General features: G+C 41.9%; 1 long non-coding RNA gene across 1 annotated transcript; it reads right to left on the bottom strand.

Annotated features, from left to right (window-relative positions):
* Positions 1-3,650: 3,650 nt before the first annotated feature.
* LOC140741788 (uncharacterized) lies at positions 3,651-9,716 on the bottom strand. The gene is made up of 3 exons (XR_012102135.1): positions 9,598-9,716; positions 4,080-4,175; positions 3,651-3,782 (listed from the first exon to the last, which is right to left on the bottom strand). It is a non-coding gene; the product is annotated as an uncharacterized lncRNA (long non-coding RNA).
* Between the last annotated feature and the right edge of the window lie 2,743 nt (positions 9,717-12,459).

Raw genomic sequence — 12,459 nt, 5'->3', positions numbered from 1 at the left:
CTCTATCACATCTGTTCTCAGGATGAGGCTTTCCATTCTAGAACATCTGAGATGTTCTACTTTTTCAAAGAATCGCTCCACCACCATTGATGCTGCCTTTATTCTTTCTTCCTGCCACCATAATAGGGATAGGTTTCCCTTTGTTCTTACTTACCACCTTATGAGCCTCTTTGTCCAGCACATCATTCTCTATAACTTCAGCCATCTACAATGAAATTCTACCACTAAGCACAACTTTCTTCCCCCACACCCCCACCCCACTATCCAGTCTCCAAATCATTCACTCACTATATGTTTCTCTTGTCACTCGTCCCTCCCCACTCATCTCCTTACTGGCACTTCTTCCTGCAAGCACGACAAGTGCTTACACCTCCTCCCTCACCTCCATTCAGGGTCCCAAACAGTTCTTCCAAGTGAGACGACACTTCACCTGTATGTCTGTCAAGGTCACCTACTGTAACTGGTGCTCCTGGTGCAGCCTCCTCTACATCTATAGGACCTGACATAGATTGTGGGACCGCTTTATCCACTACCTTTGCTCCATCTGCCACAAAAACTGAAATTTCCCGGTAGCCACCAATTTTAATTCTAATTTCCATTCCCATGTCAACAAGTCAGACCATGGCCTTCTACACTGCCACAATGAGGCTGTATTCAACTTGGAGGAGCAGCGTCTCATATTCCATCTGACTAGCCTCCTACATGATGGCATGAACATCGATTTCTCTAAACTTCTGGTAATTTCTCCCCCCCCCACCCCCCACCCCGTCCCCATTCTCTCTTCTTTTCCAATCCCTATTCTGGCTCCCTTCTCAGCCCTTCTCTTCTATTCACCTGCCCATCATCTCCCACTGCTGCCCCTCCTCCGTTCCTTTCTTCCATGTCCACAGCCCTCTCCTATCAGATTCCTTCTTCTTCAGCCCTTTACCTCTGGAACCAATCCCCTCCCAGCTTCATACTTCATCCCCCTTACTTGTTTTTGTCTATCGCCTGTCAGCTTGTACTCTTTCCTCTCCTGTATCTAATCATCTTGACTGCTGCCCCCCTTCCTTGTCAGTCCTAATGAAAGGTCTCGACCTGAAACGTCGACTGTTTATTCCCCTCATAGCTGCTGCCTGATTTGCTGAGTTCTTCCAGCATATATTGCTCAAGATTTCCAGCATCTGCAGAACCTCTCATGCTTACATTTGTCCAATATTCTTTCTTTTCTCAGCTTCCCAAAACTACATTAAATTCCTAATTAGTCACATGTATCCAGTTGCAGAGGTAACTTTGACTTACAATAATTGACAGTACATTGACAAAAGGGTTGCACAGTTTACTCAGGGATCAGATAATCATATATTGCACTATTGTCAGGCATTCCCAAATTCACTACAAAATATTCTAGTAATCAACTAAATTATTCTGTCATTCAACAAAATAGGGATCAACTCCCCCTTGTGCCTTTTCTCCTTCCCTCCTTTCCTTTCTCTTATGATCCACTCTCCTCTCCTATTAGATTATTTCATCTACAGCTCTGTAGCTTTCCCACCCACCTGGATTCACCCACCAACTTCTAACTAGCTCTCCTTCCTTGCTAGTGCTGAAGAAGGGTATCAGCCGAAACATCGACTGTTCGTTCATTTCCATTGATGCTGCCTGACCTGCTGAGTTCCTCCAGCATATTGTGTGTGTTGCCGATACCTGCAGAATTTCTTGTGGGCACATGCATGTATAATTTAGAACAGATAATTCAGGAACCAAATACTAACTTGGCTTCTTTAAATGACTCTTGCAATGCATGCAGATTTAATAATGGCAAATATTCATTTATTAACAGCTAAAAGGTGATGTTTGTTCCTGTTTTTCAGCAACTGAATATATTATTTAAGGTAGAAATCTGCGTGCAATATAATGCTATTAGTGACTACAGTAGAGCTCTCATGTAGAGCTAAATTTCACAAAAAACATACAGTTTACAGCATCTACTAAACACTTTGTATGAGTGACTGGGGACAAGTTTCCATTGCCATTAAAACAGCTTCATTTGAATCCAACTAACTTTTCTTTCCAGCTAATAGTCATCAAACTGCTTTTTTTTTTAACTGACATTAAATGTAGGAACACATACTCACTCAAACATTGGCAAAATCAGTGATTATTTTTGTAAGTGCTCAAATATATGAAGTTTCTGATGAAAAATACAATTTTCAGTATTGTGAAAGCACAGCTTTTGACTGCATTTCATAAAATTATATATTGGACTTGAATCATTCAATTCCAGTGAAGCCTTGAGCAATATGAAATGATCACGTTCCATTCCAGGTCAATTCCTCTGTTTGCTGTGTGAAACTCTGACATATTTAAGCTATGGAAGTCGTAAGTGTCTTCAATATGTACACTTTGCTAATTGAAAGTCCCTTGCAGACTGACCTGTTGCTCAGCACTCACATGGAAACCAGCCATTATTTCTTGAGTCGATTATTAACAAGATTTCCACCTTATAGTTAATGAACAGCCATGCACCTTCTAAGTACCAGGACAGCCTTATTTAAAGCACATTACAAAATCTTTCAACCAGAATTCAGAATTGTGGAAGGCTGCCATGTACAGCCAATAGCATGCTGACAGGTGATAGATGAACGCCGCGTAAGAAAGCAGTGAAACTATCCATCATCATCATTATCCTTTGTTGTATCAAGACCCACCTTACGCAGGTGATGAAAGTATGGGTTAAAATGCCATTACTAAAAGAAGTCTGGTACCTCTCCAGTTTCTCTAATCCCACATATTAACTTACCGTAAACTATAACTCCATCAATAGAAACAGGATTTTAATTGAAATGTTTCTCAATTAATCCTTTCAAAACCATCATAAATTTAATGAAAAATGATAACAGGTAATTGTGTTCTAGGAAATGAAACCAGGAGTAATAATAGTCCCCTGATATTTCAGTCTGGTGTACAATTCAGAATACTAATTACTGATCATCAATTCTGTCATAATCAGATTTTATCCTTTGTTTATCTTGCAGTTAATAACCATTATTTGGTGTATTAAAAGTGTCTGAAATACACAAGGTATTTAACTTTAACAATTTCAAGCAGCCCACAGCATTTATTTGTTGATGGTAGAGACTCTGTTCTGCTCCACACCACTTGTCCAAACAGTAGTCATACTAGTTATTAGCCAGAAGAGAAGCTTTTTGCTTGCCTCAGGCAGTGTATTTGAGAGTACAGAGATCAAACAGTTCGTCAATAATTAACATATAACAGAGCTTTATAAAGAAGTATATTTACAACACAAAAGGTCTATTTTTACTGTACGTCTCTGCTTCAAAATCAAATTCTGATTTAGAGTAAAGTTTCATTAGGATTATTAGCAGTGTCTCGTAAATTGGCATATGTTAATGGTGGAGATAGCACAGCTCCAAATCTCAGAAAGGAATGATTAAAAAATAATCATGTTTTTCCAAAAGTACAAGTAGAAGCCAGTTTTAAAATACAAGTATTTCTGAGAGTTGTGAGAAATGGTACATTTTATTATTTGTATTGAGTCAAGAACTACAGGAAGTAAATTACATTCATTGTCCATCTTTTCTGATTCAAAGGAAATATTGGTGCATGCCCATTCTGAACCCCTATACACCCAGTGGGAGAAATGCTTCTTATAGTACTATCTTGATCAGAAGTGTGAAAAGAATGGCCACATTTGTCGTACTAAGTATCGTGGTTGACCGAGAGAAGAACCTGACCAGGAGAACTTGACCAAGAGAAGTTCTTGCAGAAATCATGGGAAGCTGGGAACAAAACAGAAGAAGGCAAGATTAAATGGAAATCTGAGAAGTCAGCAAGTGAATTGATAGGATTTGGGAGCTGAAACTGACAGTTTGGTGGTGATCATCCCTTAACTGGTACATTGTGGTACATTGTTCACTTTGACAGCTGCCTTCTGAGAGTTAAAATACTTTCCCTGTTGAGGAGCCTAGCTGTGTATTGTACTGACATCGGATATTGTTCTATTATTATCACATGGGCTAGGAAATAGCAAAAAGCTCATCTTGCATACTCTTTACGCAGAACAAATCAATTCTTGCCTGAGAAGTGACTTGCTTCCAATCCAATTTGCATACCGGAGCAACAGGACCGCAGCAGATGCCATCTCATTGGCTCTTCACTCATCCCTGGGACACCTGGACAACAAAGGTGCAGACATCAGGATGTTCTTTATCAACGATGGATCAGCATTCAATACCATCATCGCCTCAAAGCTGATTAATAAGCTCCAAGACCTTGGCCTCGTTACCTCCTTGTGCAATTGAATCCTGGATTTCCTCAGTTGCAGACCCCAGTCAATTTGGTTTGGCAACACCATCTTGTCCATGATCTCCAACAGCACAGATGCAACACAAGGCTGCATGCTTGGACCCTTGCCCTACTTGCTTTACACTTATAACTGTGTTGCTAAGCAAAGCTCCAAAGCCATATTCAAGCTTGCTGATGACACCACTGTCATAGGCCAAATCAAAGGTAATAAATCAGCTTTGGAGGGAGGGAGATTGAAAATCTGGCTAACTAGTGCCATAACATCATCCTCTTACTCAACATAAGCAAGACCAAGGAGCTGATTGTTGACTTCAAGAGAAGGAAACCAGAGGTCCATGAGCCAGTCCTCATCGGGGGATTAGGGGGGGAGGATTAGAAACTTTAAATTCCTTTGTGTTATTATTTCAGAGGATCCATCCTGAGCCCAGTCTGTAAGTGTAAATACACAGAAAGCATGGCAGCACCTTGACTTCCTTAGGAGTTTGTTTGTGAAAATTCGGTAAGACATCTAATATTTTGACAAACTTTTATAGATGTGTAGTGGAGAGTATATTGACTGGTTGCATCACAGCCTGGTATGGAAATACCAATGCCCTTGAAAGGAAAATCCTACAAAAAGTAGTGGATATGACCCAGTCCATCATGGATAAAACCCTCCCAAGCAGTGAGCATATTTCATGAAACACTCTCACAGGAAAGAAGCATCCATCATCAGGGACCCCCACCACCCAGGACATGCTCTCTTCTCACTGCTGCCAACAGAAAGGTGGTACAGGAGCCTCAGGACTTGCAACATCAAGTTCAGGAACAGTTCCTATCCCTCAGGCTTTTGATCCAAGAAGGTAATTTCATTCAACTTCACTTGCCCCATCATTGAAATGGACGATGAACTCACTTTCAAGGACTCTTCATCTCATGTTCTTGATATTTATTGTTTATTTATTTAGTTATGATTATTATTTCTTTCTTTTTGTATTTGCAGAATTTTTTGTCTTCTGCACTCTGGTTGAACACCCAAATTAGATGGTCTTTCATTGATACTCTTATGGTTATTAATCTACAGATTTACTGATTATATTCACAAGAAAATTAGTCTCAGGGTTGTATTTGGTGACAAATATGTACTTTGATAATGAATTTACTTTGAACTTTGAAAGTGTAGTGCAGATAAACACTAAAATGCAAGGTAATATGGAGATAGATTAGGGGGCCAAGAGAACATCTTATCATTTAAGAGGTCCATTCAAGAGTCTGATAACAGTGGGATAGAACCTATCTTTGAGCTTGGTGGTATGTGCTTTTGTATCTTCTGCCCAATGGAAGGGAGGATGTCCAGGGTGGGTGGGGTTTTTGATTGTACTGGCTGGTTTACTGAAGCAGTGAGAAGTATTAGAAACATAGAAAATAGGTGCAGGAGTAGGCCCTTCGGCCCTTCGAGCCTGCACCGCCATTCAGTATGATCATGGCTGATCATCCAACTCAGAACCCTGTACCTGCTTTCTCTCCATACCCCCTGATCCCTTTAGCCACAAGGGCCATATCTAACTTCCTTTTAAATATAGCCAATGAACCGGCCTCAACTGTTTCCTGTGGCAGAGAATTCCATAGATTCACCACTCTCTGTGTGAAGAAGTTTTTCCTCATCTCGGTCCTAAAAGGCTTCCCCTTTATCCTTAAACTGTGACCCCTCGTTCTGGACTTCCCCAACATCAGAAACAATCTTCCTACATTTAGCCTGTCCAATCCCTTTAGAATTTTATATGTTTCAATAAGATCCCCCCTCAATCTTCTAAATTCCAGTGAGTATAAGCCTAGTCGATCCAGTCTTTCTTCATATGAAAGTCCTGCCATCCCAGGAATCAATCTGGTGAACCTTCTCTGTACTCCCTCTATGGCAAGAATGTCTTTCCTCAGATTAGGGGACCAAAACTGCACACAATATTCTAGGTGCGGTCTCACCAAGGCCTTGTACAACTGCAATTGAACCTCCCTGTTCCTGTACTCAAATCCTTTTGCTATGAATGTCAACATACCATTTGCCTTTTACATCGCCTGCTGTTCCTGCATGCCCACCTTCAATGACTGGTGTACAATGACACCTAGGTCTCGTTGCATCTCCCCTTTTTCCTAATCGGCCACCGTTCAGATAATAATCTGTTTTCCTGTTCTTGCAACCAAAATGGATAACCTCACATTTATCCACATTAAATTGCATCTGCCATGAATTTGCCCACTCACCTAACCTATCCAAGTCACCCTGCATCCTCCTCACAGCTAACACCGCCGCCCAGCTTCATGACATCTGCAAACTTGGAGATGCTGCATTTAATTCCCTCGTCTAAATCATTAATATATATTGTAAACAACTGGGGTCCCAGCACTGAGCCTCGCGGTACCCCACTAGTCACTGCCTGCCATTCTGAAAAGGTCCCGTTTACTCCCACTCTTTGCTTCCTGTCTGCCAACCAATTCTCTATCCACATCAATACCATACCCCCAATACCGTGTGCTTTAAGTTTGCACACTAATCTCCTGTGTGGGACCTTGTCAAAAGCCTTTTGAAAATCTAATATACCACATCCACTGGCTCTCCCCTATCCACTCTACTAGTTACATCTTCAAAAAATTCTATAAGATTCGTCAGACATGATTTTCCTTTCACAAATCCATGCTGACTTTGTCCGATGATTTCACCTCTTTCCAAATGTGCTGTTATCACATCTTTGATAACCGACTCCAGCATTTTCCCCACCACCGATGTCAGACTAACTGGTCTATAATTCCCCGGTTTCTCTCTCCCTCCTTTTAAAAAAAATGGGGTTACATTAGCCACCCTCCAATCCTCAGGAACTAATCCAGAATCTAAGGAGTTTTGAAAAATTATCACTAATGCATCCACTATTTCTTGGGCTACTTCCTTAAGCACTCTGGGATGCAGACCATCTGGCCCTGGGGATTTATCTGCCTTTAATCCCTTCAATTTACCTAACACCACTTCCCTACTAACATGTATTTCCCTCAGTTCCTCCATCTCACTAGACCCTCGGTCCCTTACTATTTCCGGAAGATTATTTATGTCCTCCTTAGTGAAGATAGAACCAAAGTAGTTATTCAATTGGTCTGCCATGTCTTTGTTCCCTATGATCAATTCACCTGTTTCTGACTGTAAAGGACCTACATTTGTCTTGACCAATCTTTTTCTTTTCACGTATCTATCAAAGCTTTTACAGTCAGTTTTTATGCTCCCTGCCAGCTTTCTCTCATAATCTTTTTTCCCATTCCTAATTAAGCCCTTTGTCCTCCTCTGCTGGTCTCTGAATTTCTCCCAGTCCTCAGGTGTGCCGCTTTTTTTTGCTAATTTATATGTTTCTTCTTTGGACTTGATACTATCCCTAATTTCCCTTGTCAGCCACAGGTGCTCTACCTTCCCTGGTTTATTCTTTTGCCAAACTGGGATGAACAATTGTTGTAGTTCATCCATGTGATCTTTAAATGCTTGCCATTGCATATCCACCGTCAACCCTTTAAGTATCATTTGCCAGTCTATCTTAGCTAATTCACGTCTCATACCTTCAAAGTTACCCTTCTTTAAGTTCAGAATCTTTGTTTCTGAATTAACTATGTCACTCTCCATCTTAATGAAGAATTCCACCATATTATGGTCACTCTTACCCAAGGGGCCTCGCACGACAAGATTGCTAACTAACCCTTCCTCATTGCTCAATACCCAATCTAGAATGGCCTGTTCTCTAGTTGGTTCCTCGACATGTTGGTTCAGAAAACCATCCCGCATACATTCCAAGAAATCCTCTTCCTCAGCACCCTTACCAATTTGGTTCACACAATCTATATGTAGATTGAAGTCACCCATTATAACTACTGTTCCTTTATTGCACGCATTTCTAATTTCCTGTTTAATGCCATCCCCAACCTCACTACTACTGTTAGGTGGCCTGTACACAACTCCCACCAGCGTTTTCTGCCCCTTAGTGTTATGCAGCTCTACCCATATCGATTCCACATCCTCCAGGCTAATGTCCTTCCTTTCTATTGCGTTAATCTCCTCTCTAACCAGCAATGATGCCCCACCTCCTTTTCTTTCCTGTCTATCCCTCCTGAATATTGAATATCCCTGGATGTTGAGCTCCCATCCTTGGTCACCCTGGAGCCATGTCTCTGTGATCCCAACTATATCATATTCATTAATAACTATCTGCACATTCAATTCATCCACCTTGTTATGAATGCTCCTCGCATTGACACACAAAGCCTTCAGGCTAGTTTTTACAACACTCTTAGCCCTTATAGAATTATGTTGAAAAGTGGCCCTTTTTGCTTTTTGCCCTGGATTTGCCTGCCTGTCACTTTTACTTTTCACCTTACTACTTTTTGCTTCTACCCTCATTTTACACCCCTCTGTCTCTCTGCACTTGTTCCCATTCCCCTGCCACATTAGTTTAAAACCTCCTGAACAGCAGTAGCAAACGCTCCCCCTAGGACATTGGTTCCAGTCCAGCCCAGGTGCAGACCGTCCTGTTTATACCGGTCCCACCTCCCCCAGAACTGGTTCCAATGCCCCAGAAATTTGAATCCCTCCCCCTTGCACCATTTTTCAAGCCAGGTATTCATCTGAAATATCCTCCTATTTCTACTCTGACTAGCACGTGGCACTGGTAGTAATCCAGAGATTATTACCTTTGTGGTCCTACTTTTTAGTTTAACTCCTAATTCCCTAAATTCACCTTGTAGGACCTCATCCCGTTTTTTACCTATATCGTTGGTACCTATGTGCACCACGACCACTGGCTGTTCACCCTCCCATTCCAGAATGTCCTGCGGCCGCTCAGAGACATCCTTGACCCTTGCACCAGGGAGGCAACATACCATCCTGGAGTCTCGTTTGCAGCCGCAGAAACGCCTATCTATTCCCCTTACAATCGAATCCCCTATCACTATAGCTCTCCCACTCCTTTTCCTTCCCTCCTGTGCCGCAGAGCCACCCATGGTGCAATGAACTCGGCTGCTGCTGCCTTCCCCTGATGAGACATCTCCCCCAACAGTATCCAAAACAGTATATCTGTTTAGGAGGAAGATGACCTCAGGGGACTCCTGCACTACCTGCCTACTGCTACGCTGTCTAGTGGCCACCCCTTCCCTTTCTCCCTGTGTAGCCTTTACCCGCGGTGTGGCCCACTCACTGAACGTGCTATTCACGACTTTCTCAGCATCGCGGATGTTCCAGTATGAATGCAATCGCAGCTCCAGAGTCCATGGAGGGGAGGCTGTTACCTGTGGTGTAGTGAGCTGTATATCCACTGCAGTTTCTTGTGGTTACATGCAGAGCAGTTGCAATACCAAGCCGTTTCTGGTAGAGTCGACAGGGACATGTCAAATTCATTCAGCCTCCTGAGGAAATAAAGGTGCTGCTGAGCTTTCTTAGCTTTAGATAGATAGATAGATAGATAGATAGATAGATACTTTATTCATCCCCATGGGGAAATTCAACTTTTTTTCCAATGTCCCATACACTTGTTGTAGCAAAACTAATTACATACAATACTTAACTCAGTAAAAAATATGATATGCATCTAAATCACTATCTCAAAAAGCATTAATAATAGCTTTTAAAAAGTTCTTAAGTCCTGGCGGTTGAATTGTAAAGCCTAATGGCATTGGGGAGTATTGACCTCTTCATCCTGTCTGAGGAACATTGCATCGATAGTAACCTGTCACTGAAACTGCTTCTCTGTCTTTGGATGGTGCTATGTAGAGGATGTTCAGAGTTTTCCATAATTGACCGTAGCCTACTCAGCGCCCTTCGCTCAGCTACCGATGTTAAACTCTCCAGTACTTTGCCCACGACAGAGCCAGCCTTCCTTACCAGCTTATTAAGACGTGAGGCGTCCCTCTTCTTAATGCTTCCTCCCCAACACGCCACCACAAAGAAGAGGGTGCTCTCCACAACTGACCTATAGAACATCTTCAGCATCTCACTACAGACATTGAATTACGCCAACCTTCTAAGGAAGTACAGTCGACTCTGTGCCTTCCTGCACAAGGCATCTGTGTTGGCAGTCCAGTCTAGCTTCTCGTCTAACTGTACTCCCAGATACTTGTAGGTCTTAACCTGCTCCACACATTCTCCATTAATGATCACTGGCTCCATATGAGGCCTAGATCTGAAGTGGTTTGAAGTGGTTGGACCAGGACAGGCCATTGGTGATGTTCAGAACTAGAAAACTGAAGCTCTCAACATACTTAACTCTCTCAACCTCAATACTGTTGATGAGATCACATGCAGAAGTTGCTACTGAATGCATCATCACTTATTAAATGCAGTTTCTAGTTACAAACACTTTGTCTTTTCTATTTATTTTGTTTAAAGCTATCTACAATTTGTTCATGGGCTTTAGCATGATAATCTATGCTCATCAGACATAATGAAAACAGAAGATGCTGGAACCAGATCTGCATCTGTGGGAAGAGAAACAGAGTTTACATTTCTGCATTGAAACTAACTGAATGGTGCCAGGCATCCAAGTTTTGGCACGGCAATTCCCCAGAGTATGGTTAGTGGCCAGTATCCTTTAAGAGGCAGACTGCCAATTATTGCCTGCCACATTCCTTCATGGGAAGTATGTACTTAAATTCCTCGTGCTGAGCACTCTGTGCTCAATCGTAGGACTTTCATTTCCAGTACTACGGTTTGTGATTTTGCCTTTGGATTTCATTTATGTCATCTTGTTTATTTCGAGTCCAGATCTTATTCTGCATTTGGGTCACCACCATCCTTACCTCTCTCACCACATTTCAGGTTGAAGGCACTTTCTCAGATGTATGATAAAGCACAACAATTTCTACAGGGGAACTGGAACCAGATAGAGCAGCAAAAGTGTTCAGTTTGCATGCTGAATGTATTAGTGAAATACTGATGGAGTGAAGTGTGTGGTGGAGCTGGGCAAAAGGGGGGTCACTTGACTTAAAAGGAGGATCGGTTGACTTGAAATGATCTGATTTGCTTACCACAAGTGCTGTTTGATCTGCTAAATGCTTCATAGAGCATAGAAATCTACAACACATTACAGGCCCTTGGCCCACAATGAAACTGCCCAGAATTACCCTACAGCATGGCCCTCTATTTTTCTAAGCTCCTTGCACCTATCTAAGAATCCCTTAAAAGACCTTATTGTATCTGCTTCCACCACCGTTGCTGGCAGTGTATTCCACACCCACCACTCTCTGTGGAAAAATTTATCCCTGCCATCCCCTCTGTATCTGCTTCCAAGCACCTTAAAACTATGCCCCCTCGTGTTAGCCCTTTCAACTTTGGGAATAAAAAGCTGCTAGCTATCTACATGATCAATGCCTCTCATCATCTTAGACAGACAGACAGACATACTTTATTGATCCCAAGGGAAATTGGGTTTCGTTACAGTCGTGCCAACCAAGAATAGTGAAGAAATATAGCAATATAAAACCATAAATAATTAAATAATAATAAGTTAATCATGCCAAGTGGAAATAAGTCCAGGACCAGCCTATTGGCTCAGGGTGTCTGACACTCCGAGGGAGGAGTTGTAAAGTTTGATGGCCACAGGCAGGAATGACTTCCTATGACACTCAGTGTTACATCTCGGTGGAACAAGACTCTGGCTGAATGTACACCTGTGCCTAACCAGTACATTAAGGAGTGGATGGGAGTCAGTGTCCAAGATGGCGTGCAACTTGGACAGCATCCTCTTTTCAGACACCACCGTCAGAGAGTCCAGTTCCACCCCCACAACATCACTGGCCTTACGAATGAGTTATACACCTCTGTCAGGTCACCTCTCATCCTCTGTCACTCCAAGGAGAAAAGGCCAGGTTCACTCAACCTATTCTCAAAAGGTATGCTTTTGGTTCTGCTTTAAAACAAATAGCAGCTTCATGATGATTTTAAGTTCCTGATTTAAACTCTTTACTCTCAACGCAAAATCTGGAGCATTAGATAAACTATTGTTTCACTAATAAGTACATTATTTTAAAATATCAATATTATCTAGTTTCAAATCTCGTTAATACAATTTCTTTCAAGTTGGACACTTCCACTTTGCAAGTTTGCTATTCCTGTCTTCATTTGTAATTTGGACATTCTTGGGAAAGTCTGTATTT

This window comes from Hemitrygon akajei, chromosome 19 (assembly GCF_048418815.1).
Source record: "Hemitrygon akajei chromosome 19, sHemAka1.3, whole genome shotgun sequence".
Lineage (NCBI taxonomy): Eukaryota > Metazoa > Chordata > Chondrichthyes > Myliobatiformes > Dasyatidae > Hemitrygon > Hemitrygon akajei.
This window is presented reverse-complemented; position numbering and strand designations above follow the sequence as displayed.